The sequence below is a fragment of the Haemaphysalis longicornis genome, unplaced genomic scaffold (genome assembly GCF_048455015.1).
Source record: "Haemaphysalis longicornis isolate Haplotype H1 unplaced genomic scaffold, Haemaphysalis longicornis Haplotype H1 scaffold_9, whole genome shotgun sequence".
Classification (NCBI taxonomy): Eukaryota; Metazoa; Arthropoda; class Arachnida; order Ixodida; family Ixodidae; genus Haemaphysalis; species Haemaphysalis longicornis.
Genome location: NW_027526460.1, coordinates 146,262,961 through 146,286,376, shown reverse-complemented (window position 1 = coordinate 146,286,376; position 23,416 = coordinate 146,262,961). Strand labels below are relative to the sequence as shown.

Sequence of the window (23,416 nt, the reverse complement as noted above, 5' to 3'; positions counted from 1 at the left end):
CGAGAAATAAAATCGAGCCACAAGTATTGATGTGGCCACCTTTTACACCAAGGCACACCCAATTGAAACGTTCAGTTTTTTTCGGGGATTGATGATGATGATTGATGGATTGATGATTTATCATGGACGATTCTTCGTGGATTCATACGATTTCATTACTTTTCGTTCATTGCACAGGCCAAGGCCTCCCCTATACCACTACGAAAAATTGTGTTTTCAAGGATTTAAATTAGAATTGTGAATGCTGGCGTGAGACCCACATTTAATACAATTTTCAAATAATAAAAAAAAAGGATATACCTCACAAGGCGCCCATGGGCCTTAAAAAGTGTCCTTTATGATGTAGACCAAAAAACTGCATTGTTTATCGTTTTTTTTTCTCCAACACTTGGCATCAACCATAAAAAGAATAAAATATTCCAATCTCTCGCTACTTATAGCCCTATTTTCTAGATAAGCGGCATAAGAAGGCTGCAAATTAGTAGACAATTCTCTGAATTTCTGCAGATTATTTATTGTGACGGCCTAGGTTAGAGCCCCGAACGTCCAGTAACTTTTATGTAAAGATGTTCCGAATCCATACTTGTACCCATTATTTTCGTAAATGACTGTCATTGCGTATGTCTTAGATTAGTTTAGGCGCAGTTTGCAGCCTATTTATTTAATGCTATGCCTCGGGCTGAAAGTTTTGGTTCGGTACTGTTGATGAAATGGAATGTCGCGAGCTTATATCGGTAGCAGCCGCCATTTCGCGTGCCCGGGCTGTACAGATTCGGCATTATGCGAAAATTCATGTTATCCTCAGCCGAATACTTTTCGTTTAGTTCGTATACTCGTAGTACTCTATAGTTCGCGTACTCTGTAATAATGTCTGCAGTCCTGAAGGCGCGTAGAGGGGAACTTCAGTTTGGTACAGACAGCCATGGTTTTCAAACATATGCCACCAAGCGCGCTATCCCTTTCTTGTACCCCATAGCAGCTCGAAGCAAAAAGGACGAGCCAAGAACCAAGGAAAAGATTAACAGGGATGATATAGAGAGGAATGCGGAAAGGGAGGGGGGTGGGTGAGATTGCTGGAAATTTTCGCGCGTTTGCTCCTTTGGATGCACCGATCCCGTCTAAACATCTGCGCGTGAACTCACGGTCTGCAGTGCAATCTTGTCGAAACAGCGGAGATACGTATGCCCTTTTTGTCAGATTCAAAGACGACTCCGACTGAGAAGGAGAACGCGCTATCTGTGTAACCACAGCGCAACCTTGGCAGCCTAATCTTCGTGGAGTAGGAGGGGCGACTGACCGACGATAGGTTTGCTGCTTTTTTTGTCAAGGTTATCTTCCCTGTAGATACAACCACCCTGGAGGCGGTATATCTGCAGAGTTAGGAATGCCATTACGAAAATGTATAGCGCGGTCGCTTTGGGCCGTGGGCATTGGCCTATGAACGCCGGTGGCCGCGAAAGTGCGTCGATCAGCTAGACTTACAAGAACTATGAGGACGCCCAAACACTTCTTATGACATCTTGAATGCGAAAGCTGCAATTAAAGTTTCCTTCTACGCGCGTGGCACGGTGGCCACGCGCGTAGAAGGTGTTCAAACCGCATTGCTGAGTTTGCCCTTGTTTCCATCTATGAGTTGCATGATGTTTTGTGGGGACACGTTGCGCTCTGCTTTGCTGGTGACTTCTGCGCCCTCGGACGCGAAGACAGAGGCAGCCGGAGCGCGATGCTCCACGTTGTTGTTGTTGTAGTTAACTTTATTAGGAAGGAAGGCCAAAGGCCAGGGGGTGGGGAAGAGAAGGGGGGGCGGAGCACAGTCTTTATGACGTCGTCTTCAAGGCATCTCTTCAGAAGTCGTGCGGACCACTGCTAAATTGGCCGTACTAGGCCGCTTTTTGTGGCATAAATGATCATTTCGAAGAGTGCGTCGGGTGAGGGGGATGTTGGGTAGATGTAAGTTGTTGAGGTGTCGTGGTGAGGGGGAGTGTATGTACGAAAGAGAAAAAACTTGGGGCAGTGCCAGATGAGGTGGTGGAGATCGGCTGCGATGGAGTGGTGGCAGTAGGGACATCGGGGAGCGTGCTGTGGATAATGTCATTGTCGAATGGTCTCTGGTGCCGCACAGGTGTTGGTCAGGAACTTGTTTGCGTAGCACGCGGAAGAGTTGCCATGCCCAAGTCCAACTATAAAATGCGGGCGCGCGCCCTTCCCTTGGGTTTATTTTTGAGGCACGCGCCACTGGAAATGATGATGGCCGCTCATCAACATGCGGTCTTTACTTTGAAAAAGACACCTAATACTTACGCATTAACAAATTCTTGACGACGAAAGCGTAGAGAGGCTTTTTAACAACGTCGTTACTGCTACATCGTATTTGCGCCTCTTTCTACGCTCTGTTTTTTTTTTTTGTCTTTTGGCACGAATTACTATGACCGGCTTCTTTTCTTATAAACCCGGTTTGCGCCTCTTCGTTTACTATCGTTTCTTCGTCTTACGGCGCGAATGACGTCAGCAAGCAGACTGTCACACGCTACAGCTTCCCTAGGATCCGCGCCGCTGGTGTGCACCTGCTCCACTCACGTGCCGTCACGTTCGTGTTCCGCGGCACGCACTGTTGTCCAATCTGTACGTCTCAATTCACAGTGTTGTGAATTTTGTGAAACGGGCACATTACCCTTCGTGGCCCATCCCTTGAGCGGGTATTAGCCACGAAGAAAGGAACGAAAAGAAACAATGACAACAACGGATTTTAATCATAACGAAGTTTCATTTTACGGCCTCGTTCTTTCCGGTAATAAATTAGTATTTTGAGGTCCTCGCAAATTTCAGCGATTGAGTTAGCCCTGGCCAAAACCTTTACGTGCCAAAACCTTTGAGGGTATCATCATCATCATAATTAACTTTTCTTCTACCACCGGCAGCTTGCGAAGATTGCGCAGTTGTAACGCCTAGGGCTACTACTGTGCGGGCCCACGTTCAGATACCATGGGATTACGCATGTATATTTTATGTACTCTTCACAGCGGCGGACATCTTTTTCTCCAGACAATAACACCAACTATGTTTTTTTTTTTTTGCGTAGAACGGAGCACCTAAAGATTCCGCCTTAAAGTGCTCGTGCAGGAATCAAGGGAATAATGATGATGATGATGATGATGATGATGATGATGATTGCATTTTAATGACGCAAGACCAGATGGGGCAAAGGGCGCCAAAAAGAGATGGTTAGCTACCATAGATTAAAAGTGAATACTAAAATAGAATAGCTACAGAGGTAAAAACAAATAAAGACAATGGAGATGGCTGGTGTAGAGGGCCAGGTTGTAATTATGCATGATACGATATGAGATTCAGAAATTGAACTTCTGATAGATACTTAAAAACACGTTTGACAGTAAACATTGGTTCATCGCCTAAGAAGTGCGATGGGTGGAGTGGAATTTGTTGTCTGTAGATTTCTGGAAAGTGTTTGCGTCGTGTGGTGTGGAGTGCCTTGCATGTGATTTGTATGTGAACTACGGACAGGCCCTCTCCACACCTGCCGCACAGGGGTCTCGATGACCCAGTGAGCAAGTGTGAATGTGTTACATAAGTGTGGCCTATCCGTAGCCTTGCTAAGGCTACTTAGGTGTGTCTGTCTTGTTTGTCTGTTATGTATCTACCTAAGTGTGGCTTTATAGTGTAGAGTTTGTTCTCTGTTTGTGTTTCCCGTGTTTCCTGCCAAGATTTCCGCAAAGCTGTCCGTACCAGTGGCTTCAGGTCGAGGTAGGGAACACCCGGTACATCCGCGCTACTGCGGAGAGCAGCCACAGCGGCACTCTGGTCAGCAATTTCGTTCCCCAGAATGCCACTGTGACCTGGAACCCAGCAAACAATTATTTTTAGTTTTGAGTGATCAGCAAAGGTTAGAGCTTTGATTAAATGCTGGAGGACGATGTTTTTCGTAGGTCTGAAGCAATGTAAGGCTGTTACCACACTTCGAGAGTCTGTAAAGATAATGGAGTGTTCTGTTCAGGTTTGTGTAATGTGTTGTACTGCTAATAAGATACATGTGCTTCTGCCGCAAAAATGCTGCTATTTCTGTGTGCTGCTATTTCAGTATGTCTTCGTACTGGGGCAAGGGAAGGAACAGCGCACATTCTAACAAAGGACGACAGAGTAACACACCACAAGCGCTGTCGTCCTTTGTTAGAATATGCGCTGTTCCTTCCCTTGCATCTGAAAACCACCAACTAGCCCAACATGCCCCCTTTGGTACTGGTAAAGTTGGGGACATGTGCAAGGCATCAAGGGAAGAACGACGAAGTAGATGCGCCCGTTTACTAGTGTGCCTTCACCTGCAACGGGGATGTTTGTCACGCCATCCATTCCTTCATTCCGTTCAGGCTCTCTCGTTTCTCTTTCTTTTTCTATTTCTCTCTTCAATCTAGGTATAAATTCTTTTTTCGACTATACTATCTTGCCTTATCTGTCTCTTTTTAATGAAAAAAATTATCTTCTTGGCCAATCCCCCTCAGTGGGTGTGATCCACTTTTGGGGCCACCACCAAGGCGCATCATCATCATTACTATGCCTGCCGTTCGACAACGCAGACCGGAGCCTTGCATGAGATTAGCGTGACGCGCATAAAGTTAACGAAGTCAGAGGTCTCGCCTCATTGAGAAACATGGTGCGCGATAGAACAGGATGGCGCTTAAAAGCACTATCTCTTGTTGTTAAGCGTGGAATCCGGATTTCCACCAAGTTTTTTTTTTTCTAATAAAACTGAGCGCGTAGCGCCTCAGCTATATCTCCGTCTTTAAACACCCACTTCTTGAGCGGCTAACTGTGAACACGTGAGCCCGCTATCCGGGTTCTATGAATGCGACGACGCTACATGCCTCGTTGTCCTCGCGCGAACATTCGTATTAAAAGTCTCCTTCGCAAAAAAAAAAAAAAAAGCGAACGAGACCGTTTCATTGCGTGAGCCTAAACTTGGCAGTAGCGGGAGGTGGCCGCTCATGGCAGTACACCGCAGATGAAGGGAGGGAAAGAACGCCCGTGAATGAGCAAGCATATAGGCAGCGAGGCTAGTTGAGCTTACTGACTACATGGGAAAAAATTGATGACAAACCGAACTGGTGTGGATTTCAATATGAGGGTTGGCGGTTAAATGGTCACACCGAAAGAAGTGGAAAGTATCTCAACGTAAGACGAAAAACTGAAAAAATATATTGTGAAACTAGGTAAGACATGCACGTGTCAATAATGCATCGCCACTCAGGCTTTCGCCTTCAAGTCGTATCAATTACGAGCTCCTATTATGTGTCCACACGAAGAAATACAGCGCACCATTTTTACGACACTGCCACAGTGATTGGAGCACACTTGCAGGTGCCGAGTAGCACACGGCACCTACATTATAACCACAGCAGTTTTTACGATGGAACTTACGCGTTTGTACAAATTATAATTTGGGCTATTATTCTGTTGTGCAAGTAAGACGACATTCCACTAGCCTTCGTTAAACCGACGCTTCCGTTCCCATATTAATCCTGCTATCTAAAGGCGACTAATATAAGAATAGCACGTTTTTGGACTAGTTCAAAGCGCTCCAATTTAACCTAAAATCTTAAGGCAACTCAGCGCAGGAAGGAAGATCTATGGGGTTATTTCTACATGTAAAATCACTCCTGTGTACGAGTATGATATTCCCAAAATCTTACCACGTGTAGTAGCTAACATCTGTGTTGCTCGGTTCTACTCTTGCAATCAGGGTCTCGGGTTTCAGTTCAAACATTTCACTATATCTTTGCTGTAGGTTATATGCGAACTAAAACCCCGTGAACTAGGCTTCTTGCCGTGAGATAGGGAACATAACGTAGTCTAAGTTTAACTGTGGCTCTCCGGTACGGTGCGCTTCACTATCAGGGTTCAGCTTCGGCACGTAACTTCTTTTAGTATTTTTCTCTGCGTTAGTACGTCTCATTATACTAAGATTCACGCTCCGCTGCCATTGATACAAGGACTATTTCATTTATCCGGACGGAATATTTAGTTTCGAAGAGCGGCTGCAACAGACGGTGTTAAAATGTTTTGGTCTCGGCTCCGTAGAACCATCGTGGACACCGAATAATCACCAAGCCACGTTTCTGAAAAAGCGCCCGGTCTCTACCACGATTGAAAACTTCTTCAGCTTGTTTCGTTGAAGTGTCGTATTTAATTGCCACTGGATAAATAACTGCCAATAAAATTGCGGCGAAACGGCGCCCGATGCGTACGTGACACACGAGGTGGATGATGTTGACAGATTTAAAGATACTGTTTTTAGGGTTTCAATGGTAGTAACGTTAAGCTTTGCTGATTCAAATAATTTTTGTGTCATTCTTGATGGTGATGAAGTGCAATCGCCAGCTGCAATTAGTGCGGTGTAGCTTCCGGTCGAAGAAGAAACACCGCAGGCAAACGCCTTGGGGACGAGTTGTCAAGTGGAGAAAGTGAAGGCAGAAGTGACATTTCGCACTCACACTGGCGGCGTCGAAGGCTTGTGAAGATGACGCGGCGTCACGTGGTCCAAGCGTGGGCCGAGCGGGTGCCGGGACGGACAGAAGTTGGACCGCAGACCCCCCGAGAGCGTCGTGATCGCATACAGGGCGCTCTGCCAGCACTTCGGCAGCAGCGTGCGTGGATGAACGAGTAATATCCGGGGCTCAAAGCCGGGCCGAACGAAGGCACTTCGGTCCTGGCGGACAGCCCAGCGAGGGTCGGAAGATGCGATGAGAGAAGAGAATTATCCCTTCTTTCTCTTTCACTGGCGCTCTTTTCGACTCCGTCGCCTCCTCTCCCGACCGGCCCCCGCACGGCACGATACATTTTCTCTTTCACTCATTCCCTCACCATCACTTTCCTCCTTCTCCCCGAATCGCCTCCTCTCTGGCCCCCTTGACTGACTCCTGGCACTGCCCCACTTTCACTCATGGGACCTCGGCCGTGAGCTCAGGTCCCATCACCCCGCTCGCCTCTCTTCTTCATCTGTTTGTTGATGGACACGTTTACCCAAAGCATAGATACCCGCGGAAACCAGCCAGCGTATCGCTTCAGCAATGTGTCAACAAAAACCACGCTCACCACACGCGCCGTCCCGTCTCGCGCAGGTCGGTCCGTGGTCGACCAGACGACCGACACGCTACCGACCTGGATTCAGAGCCTCCGGCGCACGCCGGCACTTCCGCAAACGCCCCCCTCCTGCACTGCTCGCCGCTTCCCTTCGCAACATCGGCCCTTTATTACCGCAGTACTGACCCGCTCGATGCGCGGGGCGGTTAACGCGGCGCGAGTGCACGGCGCAGCATCGTTTGGGGCCCAGCACGTTCCGCTCTGCTCCGTCCAGAGCGCAGCTCGTGCATGCTATTCGCGTAAGCCGGCGTGCGCTCTTGAAATTAGAGCTGGGAGGGCCACCGCAGGGTAACGAGGCCTTGAGCTCCCGTCCTATCTTTTCCTTCTCGCCGGGACACGGAGAGAATAATCATTTCGCCTAACCCCTGAAGCGTCCCCGCGCGCACTAGTTTTCTCTGTAAGATGACGCAAACCACACCTTCCTTTTCCTCTGCGCTGGCGCAGGAAGGAACCGGCCTCGAGGCGAGGAAGTTGGTCGAGGAAGCGCGGGATGCGCGTATTCCCGTCTCGCTGGTGCAAGGCCGCTCAGCTTAGGTGCGGCTTATTTGCCATGTCGAATATTAAAGACGATAGTCTTTCTTGGGCTACTTGAAGGGGAAAATTTTGGTCTGTCTGTCCGTCTGTCCGTCTGTCTGTCTGTCTGTCTGTCTGTCTGTCTGTCTGTCTGTCTGTCTGTCTGTCTGTCTGTCTGTCTGTCTGTCTGTCTGTCTGTCTGTCTCGATTCAGCCAACACAGATGCTGCGCAATAGTATTATATACTCACAGCCAAATCTAAACTTCCAAGTCCATACTTCATACTTGTCAACATTGTTGAACAAGAACAAGGCATTACGCAAATATAAGGCGGAAAATCAATGCATGAGTGATAACTGCAGTGTTCCTTTTTTCTTTCTTCATTCACACACGCCTCATTGATAGCACCGAGCTTCATTCCGCGACGGGTGTGCAAGGCGAGACCCAACATTTCTGCCGGGAACGCAGGAGCAGTGCTGGCATCAACGGCACCTGCAGCCTTATTTAAGATGTTCCGCGACTGAGTGGCTCCGGGCAGAAGCGCGAGTAGGGGCTAAGGTGTCGAAAATGCGGGATGCCCCCTGACCCAAAGAAATAGCTCCCGCAAGCAATCACCTCCCGCGGACGTTTTTACCTTTAGCTCTACAAAACCAGGGTGCCGAACCGAAACTGAACAGAATCGAAAACCGGAACCGAATAGTTTTTTTGTTTGTTTTTGTTTTTTTGACCGAAGCCGAACCGGAACCCGAACCGTTATTTTTTTAGCACGTTGAACCCGAACCGTAACTGAAAAGAATAAAATAAATAACCGTTACCGGTTCACGACGAAACGGTTCGACCATCAGCTGCTGATAATGCGGGGTCAAGGCGATTAGGGGCTTTGTGGTCATACGCACCACAAACTTATAGTAACTTCTCTCTCACTTTCCCCTTCTTATCAGTCTCAATACTAGCAACTCTCTCTTCATCGTTACAAAGGCATGCGCACCAGTATTGCAATGCATTGTGCTTCACCTGGTATCGCGAGCAGAATGCAAGGCTGAGCAAACGAATTGGCGCACTCTAAAAACCTACAGGCGATATGAAACACCGAATTTTCTTTCCCCTTGCTGCGGCTGTGTAGGGACAGTCGGGCCGCAAGATTGCTGCACTGCGCAACGGTGAAGCCCCACAGCAGAAATGTGGCATAGTTGATGCGTTTCATGCACCTTGAAAGTGTTAAATACTCGACAAGTGTGACCCTAAAGACCTGCTCGGTGGCTGAGCAGTAGTCTGCTGACCACAACGATGCGGTTTCGATCATCGTACCCACTGGCCGTTTTTTTACTGGGAAGCAGGGTACGCCTACGGTTGTTCGTTTTCGGGTTTCATATATTTTTAAAATCGGGAGGGGGGGATGGAGTGCTGTTTTTTGAAGTAATAATCGGAGACTAATCGGGTGTTTTTCTGAAATCATTCCGACATTCTGTTTTTTCTGGGTTAAATCTACAGATGTTCCAAGTAATACACTCGATATATCAGAAAGAATCAAGAGCTTCTTAACTCTAACGCGTTAAAAGTGGTGATTGTTTGAAGCTGTAATTGGGGGGCGGGGGGCATCACGGTTTTCTAGGAACTTCTCTCTGAAGTTTGGCGTTTGTTTGGAAATGAATCAGTAATGATGACAATGAAGAGCGCGGATAACATCTAATAAATCAGACATTTTATGCACAAAGACCTGTCCATCGATTTTTTATGCATCCTTGTTTACATACACTATCGTTGGCATGCTGGCGTTCATTGGAGACCTGTCCGATCTTTGAACGTATTTCAGGCGGGAGGAAGTTCAGTCGATATCACAGCTTTTACTAGCTAGGCACGACAATGTCAGTGCAGCATTTGCTGCCTGGCGTAGCGAGCGGCAGTCCTGCCAATACTCGATGAGTTCCACAGCTGTGCTTGTGGAGCTTGCTTCTACCTAGTACCGGTTGAGAACGGCGGACCGTCAGCCCGTGATTGTGCAGATTTCAATCGTGAAAAGGTTCATTCGGGGAGAAATCGGGTTCAATCCGATTCTCCTCAAACATGTTCGGCGCCTAAACATTTTACCCGAAAACGAACAACCCTGTATATGTCTAACCCCCCAGTCTGCGACGCTGGACACAGTCGACGGAATGCACGAAACAAACCACGTTTGTTTGCAATTTGCGATTGAGCATATGTCCTAGACATTTAACGGAATGAAACCTGGGAGCACTCGAGCGTTATTCTAGCGGACAAACATGGAGCTGTCTGTTTCCCTCACGCGTCCTAGGCATCTTACCGTGTGCATAACACACAGCCCAATCCTTTCGACCAGTGAGGAGACTAGACAGGTCGCATTCGGCTGTTTGATCCACGTGTAAGCTTCCTGCCAGCACAACGGGCATGCCCTCTCCGAGGGCATAAGGCCTATAGCTTCGCACGCACGCACGCACGCCGCCCCCCCCCCCCTGGTGATGCTGACCCCTTCACCCCCCATAGTGCCATTACCAGTTGACTTTCTTTAGAGTTGCTCCTAGCGTTTCATTTCAATTTTATTGGGGTTAAAAGCTTACTGCATCACTGAATTGGAGCGAATTCTTACCATAGGAGGACAAGCGCACTAGGAGCATGTATGTATGTATGTATGTATGTATGTATGTATGTATGTATGTATGTATGTATGTATGTATGTATGATGGGTACTCATCACCACAGAATGCAAGTCAAGAAAGGTCCAGCCCCCCCCCCCCCCCCCCTGAAAAAATGAAAAATCTGCGCCTATGGTGAAACCAATGAGGGGGGTGGTCGCAGAGAATGGAGACGTATTCATGGTGACGCGCACATCCGTAATAGCTATCTCAAAACGCATTCCAGGAACGTTAACTAAAGTTCCCTGTTAACAAAATTTTGGCTGACATCCCCGAGGAAGTAACTGCTGACAAATAGTCATAGGTGGCCGAACAATGGAAGCAGCATTTACGTGGATGCTGTGAGATTTCGTTTTTCTGCTACAACTGATGAAAAAGTAGGCCACTGGCGTATTAAAACACGTCATCGGCTAACGTACGCAGGTAACTCGCCGGTATGCAGGCCTAATTCTAGGGGTTTAACGCTGAGGTTGATCATCACATCCTGTATTTTTACAATGTCAAACGCATCAGCCCGAACCATTGACCAAGCCCTCTCCTTCTACTCCGGCCACTCTGCCCCAATTGCTAGCCTTCCCAGCGCTTTAGTCATGTGACCGGTTCATCTTGGGCGACGCGTGGTGGAAAGCAGCAACGTTGGCGAAACGTGGTCCGCCGCGTTAGTTTTCTAACGCTGGCGAGAGCGCCATTACCTGGCAATCTCAAACATTGGTTGCCTTGGCAAACAGGCACAAGCCTCTCTCGAATTCAGTTACGGTTGGGTGACCCCGGTTCAGATCGGGGCCCCACCTTACGACATGTGGGCACTGCAGCGTACCACTCACTCCCATAGGGAAGCGCGCGATGCGTTTGGCATTGTAAAATACAGGAGGCGAAGGGTTGATGGACGATTTCAGAGATGCGACTGCAATTTTAACAAGAAAAGAGGCGGGGCAAAGTATGTCCAACAAACAGCCATGATCCTTCATGGTTGCTTTACGTAGCCTCTAGGACAACATAATGGATGGGCGGAAAGTAACTGGCAAACCGGCACCACTGCATCTGCTTTAATATTACACAAATTTTATTAGGACATAGCCGGATATTGAATGCGCCAGAATTGTATCTAGTTTTTGCCGTCGCCTGTGTGTATGTGCGCGTGTGTGCGCGCGGGCATGCGCGTGTGGGTGCGCGTGCGTGTATGTGCGCGTGCATGTGCGTGTAACTGTCTGCCTGTGTATGCGTGCATGTGTGTGTGAGTGCGCGTGTGTGCGTCTGTGTTTGTGTGCATGTGTGCGTGCGCGTGTTTTTGTGTGTCTGTGTGCTTGTGTGTCTGTGCGTGTGTGCGTGCGTGTCTGCGTGTGCGTGTGTTTCTGTGCGAGCGTGCGTGTGTGTGCGCCCGCCTGCGTGGGCGTGTGTGTGCATGCGAGTGTGCGTGCGTGCGTGTGTGTGCTTGTGTGTGTGGGCGTGTGGGCGTGTGTGTGTCTGCGTGTGCGTGTGTGTGTGCGCGCGCGTTTGTGTGCATGTGTGCGTGCGCGTTTTTCTGCGTGTGTGTGTTTTTGTCTGTGTGTGTCGGCATGTGTGTGTCTGCGTGTGTCTTTCTGCGTGTGCGTGTGTGTGTGCGTGAGTGCGCGTGTGTGTGCATGTGTGCGTGCGCATGTTTTTGTGCGTGTGTGTGTTTGTGTGTCTGTGCGTGTGCGTGTGCGTGTGCGTGCGTGCGTGTGTGTGCATGTGTGCGTGTATCTGCGTGTGTGTGTGCGTGTGCGTGCGTCTGTGTGCATGTGTGCGTGCGCGTGTTTTTGTGCGTGTGTGTGTTTGTGTATCTGTGTGTGCGTGTGTGTGTTTGTGTGCGAGCGTGCGTGTGTGTATGCTTCTGTATGTCCGTGCGTGTGGGTGTACGTGTGTGTGTGCGCGCGTGTGTGTGCTGCGTGCCTGTGTGTGTGTGCATGTGTGCGTGTGCGTGTTTTTGTGTGTGTGTGTGTGTTTGTGTCTGTGCGTGTGTCCGCGCGTGTGTGTGTGCTTCTGTGTGTCCGTGCGTGTGTGTGTACGTGCGTGTGTGTGTGTGTGTGTGTGTGTGCGCGCGCGCGTCTGCGTGTGTGTGCGTCTGCGTGTAGCTTTCTAGCACAAGGTAGGAACACGTGAGCACTTAGAGTCGTGCTGAGCAGGCTCAAAGAAGCAGGCCTATCACTCAGTCAAGTGTCACAGAGGTTTCTCCGAAGTTGAAGTAACTAAGGCAGGTTGTGGCAGCGCGGCCGACGCAGACCGTCCGAAATCAAGGTAGTCGCAGTCGTGAACTATCGCTGACCAACTACTAAGTCCGAGATCAGGACTTATTTAGGTTTGACTGGTTAGGGCTAGACTTATGTGAACGATTACTCCACACTTGCTAGTCCTTTAACTGACACTCTTAGAACGACAGAGCCAGTATAGGTGGAATGGGACAGAAAGAAGGAGGACGCGTTTCAAACACTGAAACGAGCTTTGAGAGAGGAGCCAGTTCTAATGGTCCCCGACTTTTCCAAAGGCGTCGTTATTCAGTGGGATGCGAGCGATCGTGGCATGGGAGCTGTACTATGCCAAGAGGATGCGAACGGCCGGGAACGACCAGTTTTGTACTTCAGCCGCAAGCTAACTTGAAGGGAAGAGTCTTACAGTACATCCAAAAATGAATGAGGCTGCTTCGTGTGGGCAGTGCAGAATTTTGCGGGCTATGTAACCGGTAGCGCTAACGCAGACGCACTAAGCCATGTGTTCTAAGCAGGGCTGCCTTCGTCCTCCCCGTGACTTTCGTTCCGTGTCTTCGTAAACAGCTTTTAGCGTAGCAGGAATATTGGAGCAGAATAATTGCCCTCATCTGCTGCCTCACTTGATTATTTCCGCACCGCGTGATTTCAAGTAATCAACTTTAGTTATCATCCTTTCAGATCGTGTGTAATCTTTGACACATAGTGGGAGTTCTTTTAAGAGTCTTGCGTCCCGCATGGGCCTCTTGGTGCAGAGGGTCCAAATTGGGGATAGACACCTAGCTAGGAGAGTTATCACGTTTTGGAGTCTGGCGTTCTGACGGAAGACAGAGGGTGCTTGCTTGCGCTGGGTGTTGCTTGTTGTCGGCCGGTTTTTTGAAAGCTTCAGAACGATGAGCGACCGGTGCTGAGGAACGAGACTGGAAGAGTCGGGCTCAGTTGGCCGACACACCTGGGCAGCACGGCGATGTACCTGTGAGCCGGACCTGGCAGGGGGTACCTGTTCATGAAAGGAGCGGGGTGGAGCCGCCCATTTCCTGGATCACTGGAGGTGAGCCTGGATGATCCTGGCGAGTGAGCGCGCCCAGCATCCGAACCACGTGGAGGCAGATCGTCTTCATGGCGCATTGTCTGGCGGCGGGGGTGCTGTTGTGCTAGAGCGCCCGGCCCAAATGCGTTGCACGGGGCGACGCGCCGACAGCGAGGCTGATTCACGCCTCGTCCAAACCAGGCCGAAGTCGAACCGCTCGCGGCGGACAGGCTGAAACCAGCTGAAACATGCAGCGCCGCAGAGTCGCCTCATCCTTGCGTTGCGGCGGCTCGGCCGAATCATGCATCGGGTGAATTGACCGGTAACTGAAATGCTGCGACTCGCCTGGAGGCGACCTAGCGAAGACAACGTGGGCGTCGCCCTTCCTTTTCCCATGTTGGCGGCTCGGCTGACTCAACCGCTTCGCTACCATTCGTCGGATTTCAAACTGCAGCCAGCGAGAAACCTGATTGGAGCGATTCAACTTCTCGGGGCCACAACGGAATTCCGGGGGTATAAAAACCCGCCCGGATCACGTATCGTCGGCATTCCTCGGCAGCACTCTCCGGCGGCAGTCTTCGGCGGAACATTTCGGAGGCACCGAGTGGAGAGGTGCTGTCGCCTTTGTGCGAGTCATGTAACGTTTGCTTACCCTTGTACATACTGTATATAAATGTTACTTCAACTTTTCGTCGGCTCAAGAACTTCATCGCTCTGCTCTGCGCCGCGTCGATAGCGGACGGAGCAAGGCAACGCCGCTACACCGGTGACTACGCTCGGATGGCCAGTCGCAAGAGTGGTGGCTGTGGGGAGTGGGCCCAGTCCCAACAGTTGAGACAGCGTCGGGATGGCTGATTCTCAACATCAGTGACAAGCTGGAATGCGAGTCACACACAACCTTGGCACCAGCGCTGAGAAAGTCATTCACAACAGTGTGTGTATGTGTGTGTGCGTGCTGCATGCGCGCGCGGTCTGTGCGTGTGCGTGCGTGTGCGTGCCTGCATGTGTGTGTGCGCGCGTGCATGCGTGCGTGTGCGTGTATTTGTGCGTGTGTGTGTGTTTGCGTGTGTGCATGTGTTTGTTTGTGTGCGTGCGTGTGTGTGTGTGCGCGCGCGAATGTGTGTGTGCGTGTATGTGTGTATATGCATGCATGTGTGTCTGTGTGTGCGTGCGTGTGCGTGTGTGCGTGCGTGGCCGTGTGTGTGCGTGTGTGCGTGCGTGGCCGTGTGTGTGCGTGTGCGTGTGCGTGCGTTTGTGTCTTTGTGTGAACGTGTGTGTTTGTGTCTCTGCGTGCGTGCGTGTGCCTGCGTGTGGGTGTGTGTCTGCGTGCATGTATGTGTGCGTGCGTGCCTACCTCAGTGTGTGTGCGTGCGCGTGCGTGCGTGTGTGTCTGTGTGTGTGCGTGCGCATATGTGTCCGTGCGGCGTACGTGTGTGCGTCACTGTGTGTGTCTGTGTGAGTACATGTCTGTGTGCGTACGTATGCCTGCCTATATGTGTGTGTGTGTGTGTGTCTGTGTGTACGTGGGTGCGTGTGCCCGCGCACGCACATGCACACACGCGCGTGCGCCCGTGCGTGTGCGTGCGTGCGCGCGTGTGTGCATGTGAGCGTGCGCGGGCGGCCCGTGCGTGTGCCTGTGTGTGTGGGTGTGTCTGTGAGTGCGTGTGCGTGCGTTTGTGTGCGTGCGTATGTGTGTAGGTGAGCGTGCGTGCGTGTGTGTGTGCGTGCATGCGTATGTATCTGTGTGAGTGCGTGCGTGTGTTGCGCGCGTGCGTGTGTGTCTGTGTGTGTGCGTGCATGTGTGTGTGCGTGCGTATGTGTGTACGTGCGCGCGTGTGTGTGTGAGTGTGTGTTTGTGCGTGTGTATGTGTGTGTGTGTGCGTGCATGCATATGTGTCTGTGTGAGTGCGGGCGTTTGTGTGTGCGCACGTGCATGTGTGCGTCTGTGTGTGTGCGTGTGTTTGTGTGCGTGTGTGTTTGTGTGTGTGCCTGTGTGCGTGCGTGTGCGTGTGTGCGAGCGTGTGTGTGTGTCTGTGTGTTTGCGTGTGTGTGTGTGCGTGCGTGCGTACGTGTGCGTTTGTGTGTGTGTCTGTGTGCATGCATGTGTGTGTTGGTGTGCGTGTGCATGTGTGTTGGTGTGTGCGTCTGTGTGTGTCTGTGTGTGCATGCGTGTGTGTGTGCGTATGTGTGTGTTCGTGGGTGCGTGTGTGTGTACGAGTGCGTTCGTGCGTGTATGTGTGTGGGTGTGTGAGCGCGTGCGTGTGTGTGTGCGTGCGTGTCCGTGCGTGCGTGCGTGTGTGTGTGTGTGTTTGTGTGTGTGTTTGGGGGGGTGTCTATCTGCTTCCCTTTAACGCATACCCCCTCTGTTTTTATACACTTTGTTCAGTTCCATTCAAGTTTCCTCTCTATGTATTTCCGTTCCATTTTCTCAGGTGAACATAAATACTTGAGGGAGAAGAGGAGAGGGGGTGGGAAGCACAGCCTTCACTTTAGTCTAGTTGGCGAGGCATCCGGCGCGTTTTCGAAAAATCGTGACTCGGTTCCCACCCGGAGAGTACGTTTTTCTCTACTTTCTTTTTTACATTTCAAAAAAGACAAATGTTTTCAAATCTGAAAACTTGTACATTCCGTTTCCTTTAGCTTCCTTGGCGTTCTTGAGTGCTGACTAGGTGATTAGTGAAGCTGGACGCAGACAAAAAAGGGCACGAAACAAAACACGTTTGTTTGTCATTTGTGATTGAGCATACGTAATAGCCAATCAGCAGTATGAAACTTGAAAGGACTCCAGGTTTTGTGAAGGGAACAAACACGGGGCTTTCTATTTCGCTCCCGCGTCGTAAGCATCTTACCGTGTGTGCAATACACCAGCCCAAACCGCTCAACAACGCAGGACCGCAGACAGGCCGCATCAATCCATAAGACGGCCACGATGACATACCCTTAGCGAATGCGTAAGTCTTGGGTATTGTTGTGTATTCATTAAATAACGGAAGGATGCACAGCGGGTACTATTGCACCCAGCCTCAGGGTACATACAACACAGTGCAGGAGAGGCGAATATCGGAGGTACAGAACAGGTGAGGTAGAAACAAGGCCGCCGCAGCGAGATTCATTATTTGCATGCCGGTGAGCGCAGCTTACACGCCGGAGCACAGAACACCTGAGCCTCGCAGCGCATGAAGCCTACTGCTCGTACACGTCCCCCCCCCCTCTACCCCACCTTCGTGCGCGCATAAACGAGCAGCCAGTGATGTGCCCGTACTTAGATATGAAAGACACCGGCCAAAATGTCGCTCCGGAAGCACTTCAAGCTAAACGAGCAAAAAACCGGCCAGAAGAAAATACAAAACACTAGCACTTAGGTGCAGCTATGTAAATTAGCCCTAGACATACCAGAAATACATTGTCAACATCCACGGACACAATTTTCCAAAACCTAGCCACAGACAGGTTCGCTGTAAAAGGAACCAATAACCGGGTGAGTCTAGTATCACAAAAATAGGAAACCCGAACGATTTGACCCACAAAGGATTGGTGACATGCTGTCATGAACCTTTGAAAAGTCAAATACGGCTATCGCACCACATTGGCTCAATGGTATAAGACCACAGAAGTTTCGCGGAAACACGGCAGAGCGGCTGTATTACGCAGAACACTATGAATACTTTGCGTCACATATACCAAGTTCGTGGTCATACCATGCTGCCTGCCTCGGTCTTACTAAACGTTTGCAGGTTACGCGGCACGAAAGCCTGAGAATAGCGACGAAGGTCCTCGCCGCACTACAGCAGAGCCTCAAGGGGCCCAACGGGACGCCATGGTGTTTAGGACGTACACGGAAACATTGTGTATCAGCACACTCTTTTGGTGTGAGTGCCCGGGAATTGAAAGAAAGACCAGATTTGCGCAAAATGAATAAATAAAATCTTTATTGAGAATAACAGGTGCAGATGATAGGGCACCCGACCGGTGGAGGGGATCCCTAGTCCGGGATCCTCTGGCTGCGACTGCCTGCGCGGGCCCTTTTCATCAAGTCAAGCTGGAACGTAGGGTCCTTGCTGATCAACCGCGCCGTCCACTGTTGCATGGAGGGGTTGGGGATCGGTCGCATGTCCAATGTTTTATGGCGCTCCCACACCTGATGGTACAGGGTACCGGGCGCTGGGCAGTAGTTGCAGCTGGTTTGATTGTTCGATAAATGGCATGACGGGTGCGGTGCGTATATGTGGTAGTTTGTAGTCGTCTGAACGTTGTCGCTTCATCCCTTTTGAGTTGGTGCTGTGGACTGGGTAAAATTCGCCTTCTGTGTCGGTATTCCGCCAAGATGTCTGTGTAGTGCACGAGAGTTTGCGGGTTCGGTGGAACAGGTTGTGACTGCCCCGTGAGAGAAACGGCCCGGTGTATATAAGCGCGGGCAGCGGCGTCAGCCGCCTCATTCCCCTCAAGAGATTCGTCTTCTGGAATCCAAAATATATAAACTTCGGGAATTCCCGGTCGTGTTAAAAGTGGATGAAGTGCCGTTTTATAAATGCGACCTTATAGGTAATTTCTGCAAGCTGCCTGAGAGTCGGTGAGTACGGTGATTGGGTCTTTGGTAGTGGTGATGGCGTGGCTAAGGCGGCTTCTTCGGCAGAATCAATCGCTGTGGTATTGACTGTGCAGGATGTTATGTCTTGTCCCCGTCAATTCACGACACATGTTACATGGACAGGATGGTGCGGATAAGGGGATGCATCCACATAACAGGTATCTGGGTCATTTGTATATCTGGCGGACATGGCTCGATCGTGGCAGTTCTTCTGGCCCTGTTGTATCTGGATGCACATGTCTTGGTATTGTGGCTGTCACGTGAACGGATTGTGGGGTGGTGTTTACCAGCTTGGAACAATGGACACAGGGAAGCCGTTGACGAGTTTGACATAACACACATTTAATGCACACTCAAAACCCTACCGGAAAGCACACAATGGTTCAACTGCACACAAATGATACGCACTCACATCTCTAACTAACAATCCCAACATACAACTCAAATATAAACCCCTAACTTAACAGCTCAATATACACTTCAAATCAAAACCCAAAAGACTCTACAATAAGGTTCTACACCTTCAGTCCAAATTCACTCATTACGTCAAGTCCTACTTCATCTCTTTCTCACTACAACTCCCTAGTTGTATCCTACGAATATGTCCGTAGTGGACTGGCCTACCCCGCTGTCGTCGGCGCTGACGTGTCGCACCCGTTGCGTGGCCGCGACCCGGTGGTAGCCGTCCACGTCTCGCTTCGGTGCCGGCGTTCGATGCGCGCGGTCACTCCTTGGACGGCGTGGGCTCCGCGCGTCCTGACGTTTCCTCTGCGGCTACTCCCTGGTATCAGCTCCCGCTGGATGTCCTTGATGCCGGCGTCCGATGCGCGTGGTCATCCCTTCGGCGGCGCGCTTCCTCGGTGGCTACCCCCTGGTAGCCGCTGCCGCTGGAGGTCTCAGGTAGGCTTGGCACGAACGTCGCCTTTCGGGGCCGTCGAGACGAACGTCGACGGAGCGTGGACGTTGGCCGCTGGTGCCCGACCGATGCCGCTGGGGCCACGAAGACACCGGTTCGTGGTGCACATAGGATGACGGTGCCGATGCGAAGTCGGCCCGCTCCCGCCCAGGCTCGGATGGCGTGGTCGATGGCCTGGCCGCGTCCCCCTGGCTCGTTCGTTAAAGCGCATGTGCTCCGGCCGCCTCCTGGTTTCTTCGGTTTCTTGCCTCCCCTTTCTCTTTGTGCGCTCCGCTTTTATACCCTCTGGGCTCTCTCGTGGCGCACTCCCATTGGCTTCTTGCTTCTTCCCTGTCCTTATATGGTCATCTCGCCACTTGTCCCATGCGTGGCCTTCCCTGATTGGCCGACCAGTGCGCTGCCACCTTTGCCCATGATTCCTTGGTGCGCCGGCGCTGGCACTTGCTGATTGGCGCGCTCCTGGTGCGCACTTCAAATGGCCATTCCTTTATTCTTTTTTCTCGTTTTTTCGGGGGTTTTGATGCGTCCCCCTCTCAGGGGGTGCCCTGACACATGACAGTGGCCACGCGTATGTGCTGTCGGATCCTCAAAGGTATGCTTTTTTTCTTATCTTTAATCAGTGGAGTCGTATAAGCTAATGCGTTAAGAGTAGCACGCCCCGTCGTTGTTGTCTAGGTTCAAGCGAAACTGGTCAATGTAACCAATTTATCAATATTCAGATTGCTTTGACAGAAAAAAGCCTGTTCCTAAGTATACGCCAATACCTAGCCTATGAAACCGATAACGCTGCTGTACTCAAATACGCTCATACATAAAGGATAACGACCAACCTAACTTTACCGACAAATGCGTAGGCACAGGCTTTCAAAGCTGACCACTACATTCAGCGGACAGAACAGTAACTCTGCAGTTACAGAACAGTGAGCGTACTTAGTTGGACATTATTGCACCAGTGTTACAGAGCATCAGAAATTAAGTTGGCTATGAATTTAAATCAGCTAGTTGTGGAACTTACCCGTGCTAATGCCATTTTATATGTGCTCTTTGTGAGTGACGCGTTTCCTAGTGGCGTAGTAAAAGTAGAGTTTTCTATTTCCAACCACAGGCTTTTATCGTTTTATTGGTCTTCTATTGAGCTTAGCGGTGTTGAAGATCGTCCGGTAAAACATGTCAGAAATTTTAATCGCGTTGATGACACTTCTATGATTGATAACTTTTTTAACGGTGGAGCTGTTGTACAAGCCCAAGTTCGCCGTTGCAGAAGAAAATACCAAGAAAAAATGTGCTTCATGCCTCTTTCATAGGAACCGGTAAAACACGAAAGGGGGTGTGCCTTCACAGGAGCAATTAAATGTTTTTGTGCACCCATATGAACTTGCACATCGCTATTTATATTACGTCGGTACGGCACCGTTAGACGCATCAACGTTAGACACTGGATTGCACGCCCCCGAACATCGCGTAAATCCGACTGAAACCACAGCACCTTGAAAACCGTGCGAACGAAATCGAACCGAAATCGAAAGCAGTAGGTGGCGCAGGGTGCCTCAATTCACCCGCGTCCCGCGTACACGAAGACGCTGGCATTGAGGCGCCAACTGTCGGCGCTCATTAGCGTCATGATAAACTACTTCGCTTCGCTTCTCCTAGGCGGCAGCATCATCTAAATAAAATAGGTAGTGGGAAAGATATAAGGCGCGTTCGTAAACGTACTTGCGGTTGAATTTTTAGCGCAGTGGGCAGAGCGCTGTGTACCTCCCGTTTCGGCGAGATAGTTCGTGGTTCGATTCCGGGAAGGGCCACGTCAACGGAGCTTGTTCTGGTGATGACATTACTGTGATGGACATGACGCCGATGAGACCTTGGTGAATACCCCGGGCGTAAAACACTTTCGTGTTAAAAAATCCCGGGCCATCTTCACTAACGTGAAATTTGGGGAGGGGCGAAGCATGCATATAAGTTCATTCTTGGCGCTTTGGCGTTTTTGCCAATGGAAATAAAACCGTTTGTGGGAGAGGTATGGAGCTCTGCTGTAAAAGTGTCGCGTCTTTGAAGCATGAAGCGTTATAGCGCGAAGCGTAAACGAGTGTCCACGGTGTTTTAGTACCGTGACCACATGAGACGATGGTATACGACAACGACATTCGCCGCCGACAGCCCGAGCCCGTAAGGGGCTTCGCCCGTAAAATGCGGAGCGCTCTTGAGCGCGTGCCTCGCGGCGGCCATCGAGCGTTCCCGGTACACACCAGTGGCATTGGCAAAAAAACTAAAAACCACGAGGAGCGAGAAAATGTCGAGCGCTCGCGAGCGCGTGCCTCGCGGCGACCGCCGAGTCGCCGGCTCGCGCAGTGGCTTTAGCGAAAAAAAATACTCTAGCGCTGTCGTCAAACGCTACCGCGCATGTAATGCTTGGAATGAGGAAAACGACGATATCGATGCATATGACGGTGACTACTACTAGCACAGTGCAGAGCAACGACGAAACATGTGAATAAACAATTCCAGACTTGTACAAAAATTACTCCCACCTCCCCTCGCGGGAACCCCTGTGTAGATGCGACGCATAGGGAGTTCCATTGTTTCCGTTAAGTTGATTCTCCCATCGCGTGAAACGTGCCGTGAACCCCCTGCCGCGGCTATGACGCAACGTGGCGCGGCGATGACGCAACACAATCCAACACAATCCAAATCCAATCCGATTCAAATCCAATCCAAGCCAAGCCAAGCCAATCGAATCCAATCCAATGCCCCTCGCGAGAGAGTGTTCGCTATCGCAGAGGAGAGGGGGTGAGCGGCGGAGAACGCAGCTCGCGCGGCGAGGAGAATAGGGGAGGGGTGTGGACGGACAACAACGCCGTATGGAGGGACAAGGCGAGTGAATGAGATGCAGTCGCATCTAATACGCTGTGATGTGTGCTTCAGTGCTCAAGTATAAAAAAATCCTGCAGCTCCATTATGGAGTTCAGTAAATCTTGATGTCGGGCTAGTTGGTGTAGCATTCTTTTGAGGGTAAGTTGCGCTTGTTAAAGGGACACTGAAGTGGTTTGTAAACAATGCGGGATTACGAGCGCAAATTGTAGTCCGGAGTCCCTAGGCCCTGTTTCGACCACTCTGAGCGCGTTTACGCGAATTTATTTAGTAGAAAAATCCATTCGAAAATGCTGTCCTCCTCTCTGCACTCTCGCCCATTTTCGGTGGTGTTTTCGTGTGACGTCAGCAGGAGAGGAGCTGGAAATTGGCTGCGCTACTGCACGGCTCGCCGACCTTCCGCGACCGAGTCAGTCGGCCCAACGTTTAGTCCGCCGGCCGCCGACGGGTCGTGGCAATTCGCTCGATCAGTTGAAACTAAGCCACAACACGTTTGTGAATGGAAGAATGTGCCTTTCTTTACTTGGTTTGTTTGTACTCTGTATCTAGCTCCAAGTCAAGGTCGCTTCACACAAGCGCTGCAGAAGCGCACATGCGACATGCGACGCTTCGCTGACTGGTACGCCAGTAGGAAAATATGAGGCCTCTTGAAGGGGGAGAAGAGTGAGCGAAGTCAATATAGCTACTAAGGAAATAAAATCAACTTATATTTTTACCGTGCAGCGTAAAACTAGGGTGCGGGAAGCACTTTTTTGAGCTGGGCGAACAAGCACAGCGGTCAGCAGCACGACTACTCATCTGCGAACGCTTTTCCGTCTAAGAAATGCAATTGCTAGACGTGAGCTATTGTGGAAACTCGGGGGACGCTTACTGCACGAGCGCAATACAACAAATAGTCACCTAAACTGCTTCAAATACTAAAACTAAAAGAATGTAAACTGGTTATACATTATATACCTTATATTTCCAGCATCGGCACCCCTCTCGTCCGTGGCCGAGTGCTAGGCCACGGAGCGGTCGAATCCGCCCGAATGTCTTGCAGACATGGAATCGTTGGTACACCTAAGGGACTTTTAAACACATGACGTCAACCAAAGTCAGGTTGACGGCTGTCTGTGAATGAATGTCTGTGTTCTGTATGTGCCAAAGCAGGCAATAAAGAAAAAAAAAATCGTCCGTGGCCGAGTGGTCTGGAGCGCTGGGTGTATCATCGCAAGTGTTTTGCCAGTGACAAGTTCGAATCCCCGCGGGTACAAGCCTTTTATTTTTTTTTATAAGTTAACTTTTTCGTTTTTCGCCGGTGTTTTCTATACTGAGTTCACCTTTTTTTTTGGGCCGCAACGTTCACAGCTCTACGAACTAGTCCACAGAACTCGCGCAGGCTGGCTTTGGCGCGCTAGCGAGTTCTCGTTGGCGTGCTGTTGCCATAAGCACCGACTGCTTGCGGCCAGTGGGCACAGGCCAGAATCAACAGAC

General features: G+C 50.4%; 1 protein-coding gene across 3 annotated transcripts in view; it reads right to left on the bottom strand.

The window, feature by feature from the left end:
* LOC144153574 (sphingomyelin phosphodiesterase-like) overlaps positions 1 to 23,416 on the bottom strand; it is a 197,259-nt gene that overhangs the window by 167,848 nt on the left and 5,995 nt on the right. Inside the window, exon 1 of one of the 3 annotated variants that reach the window (XM_077685198.1) lies at positions 6,504 to 6,651. The exons of the other annotated variants lie outside the window; for them this stretch is intronic. The gene's annotated coding sequence lies outside the window, so the exon portion shown is untranslated. Of the gene's footprint in view, positions 1 to 6,503; positions 6,652 to 23,416 lie in introns of those variants that run through there. 3 annotated transcript variants of the gene reach the window in all.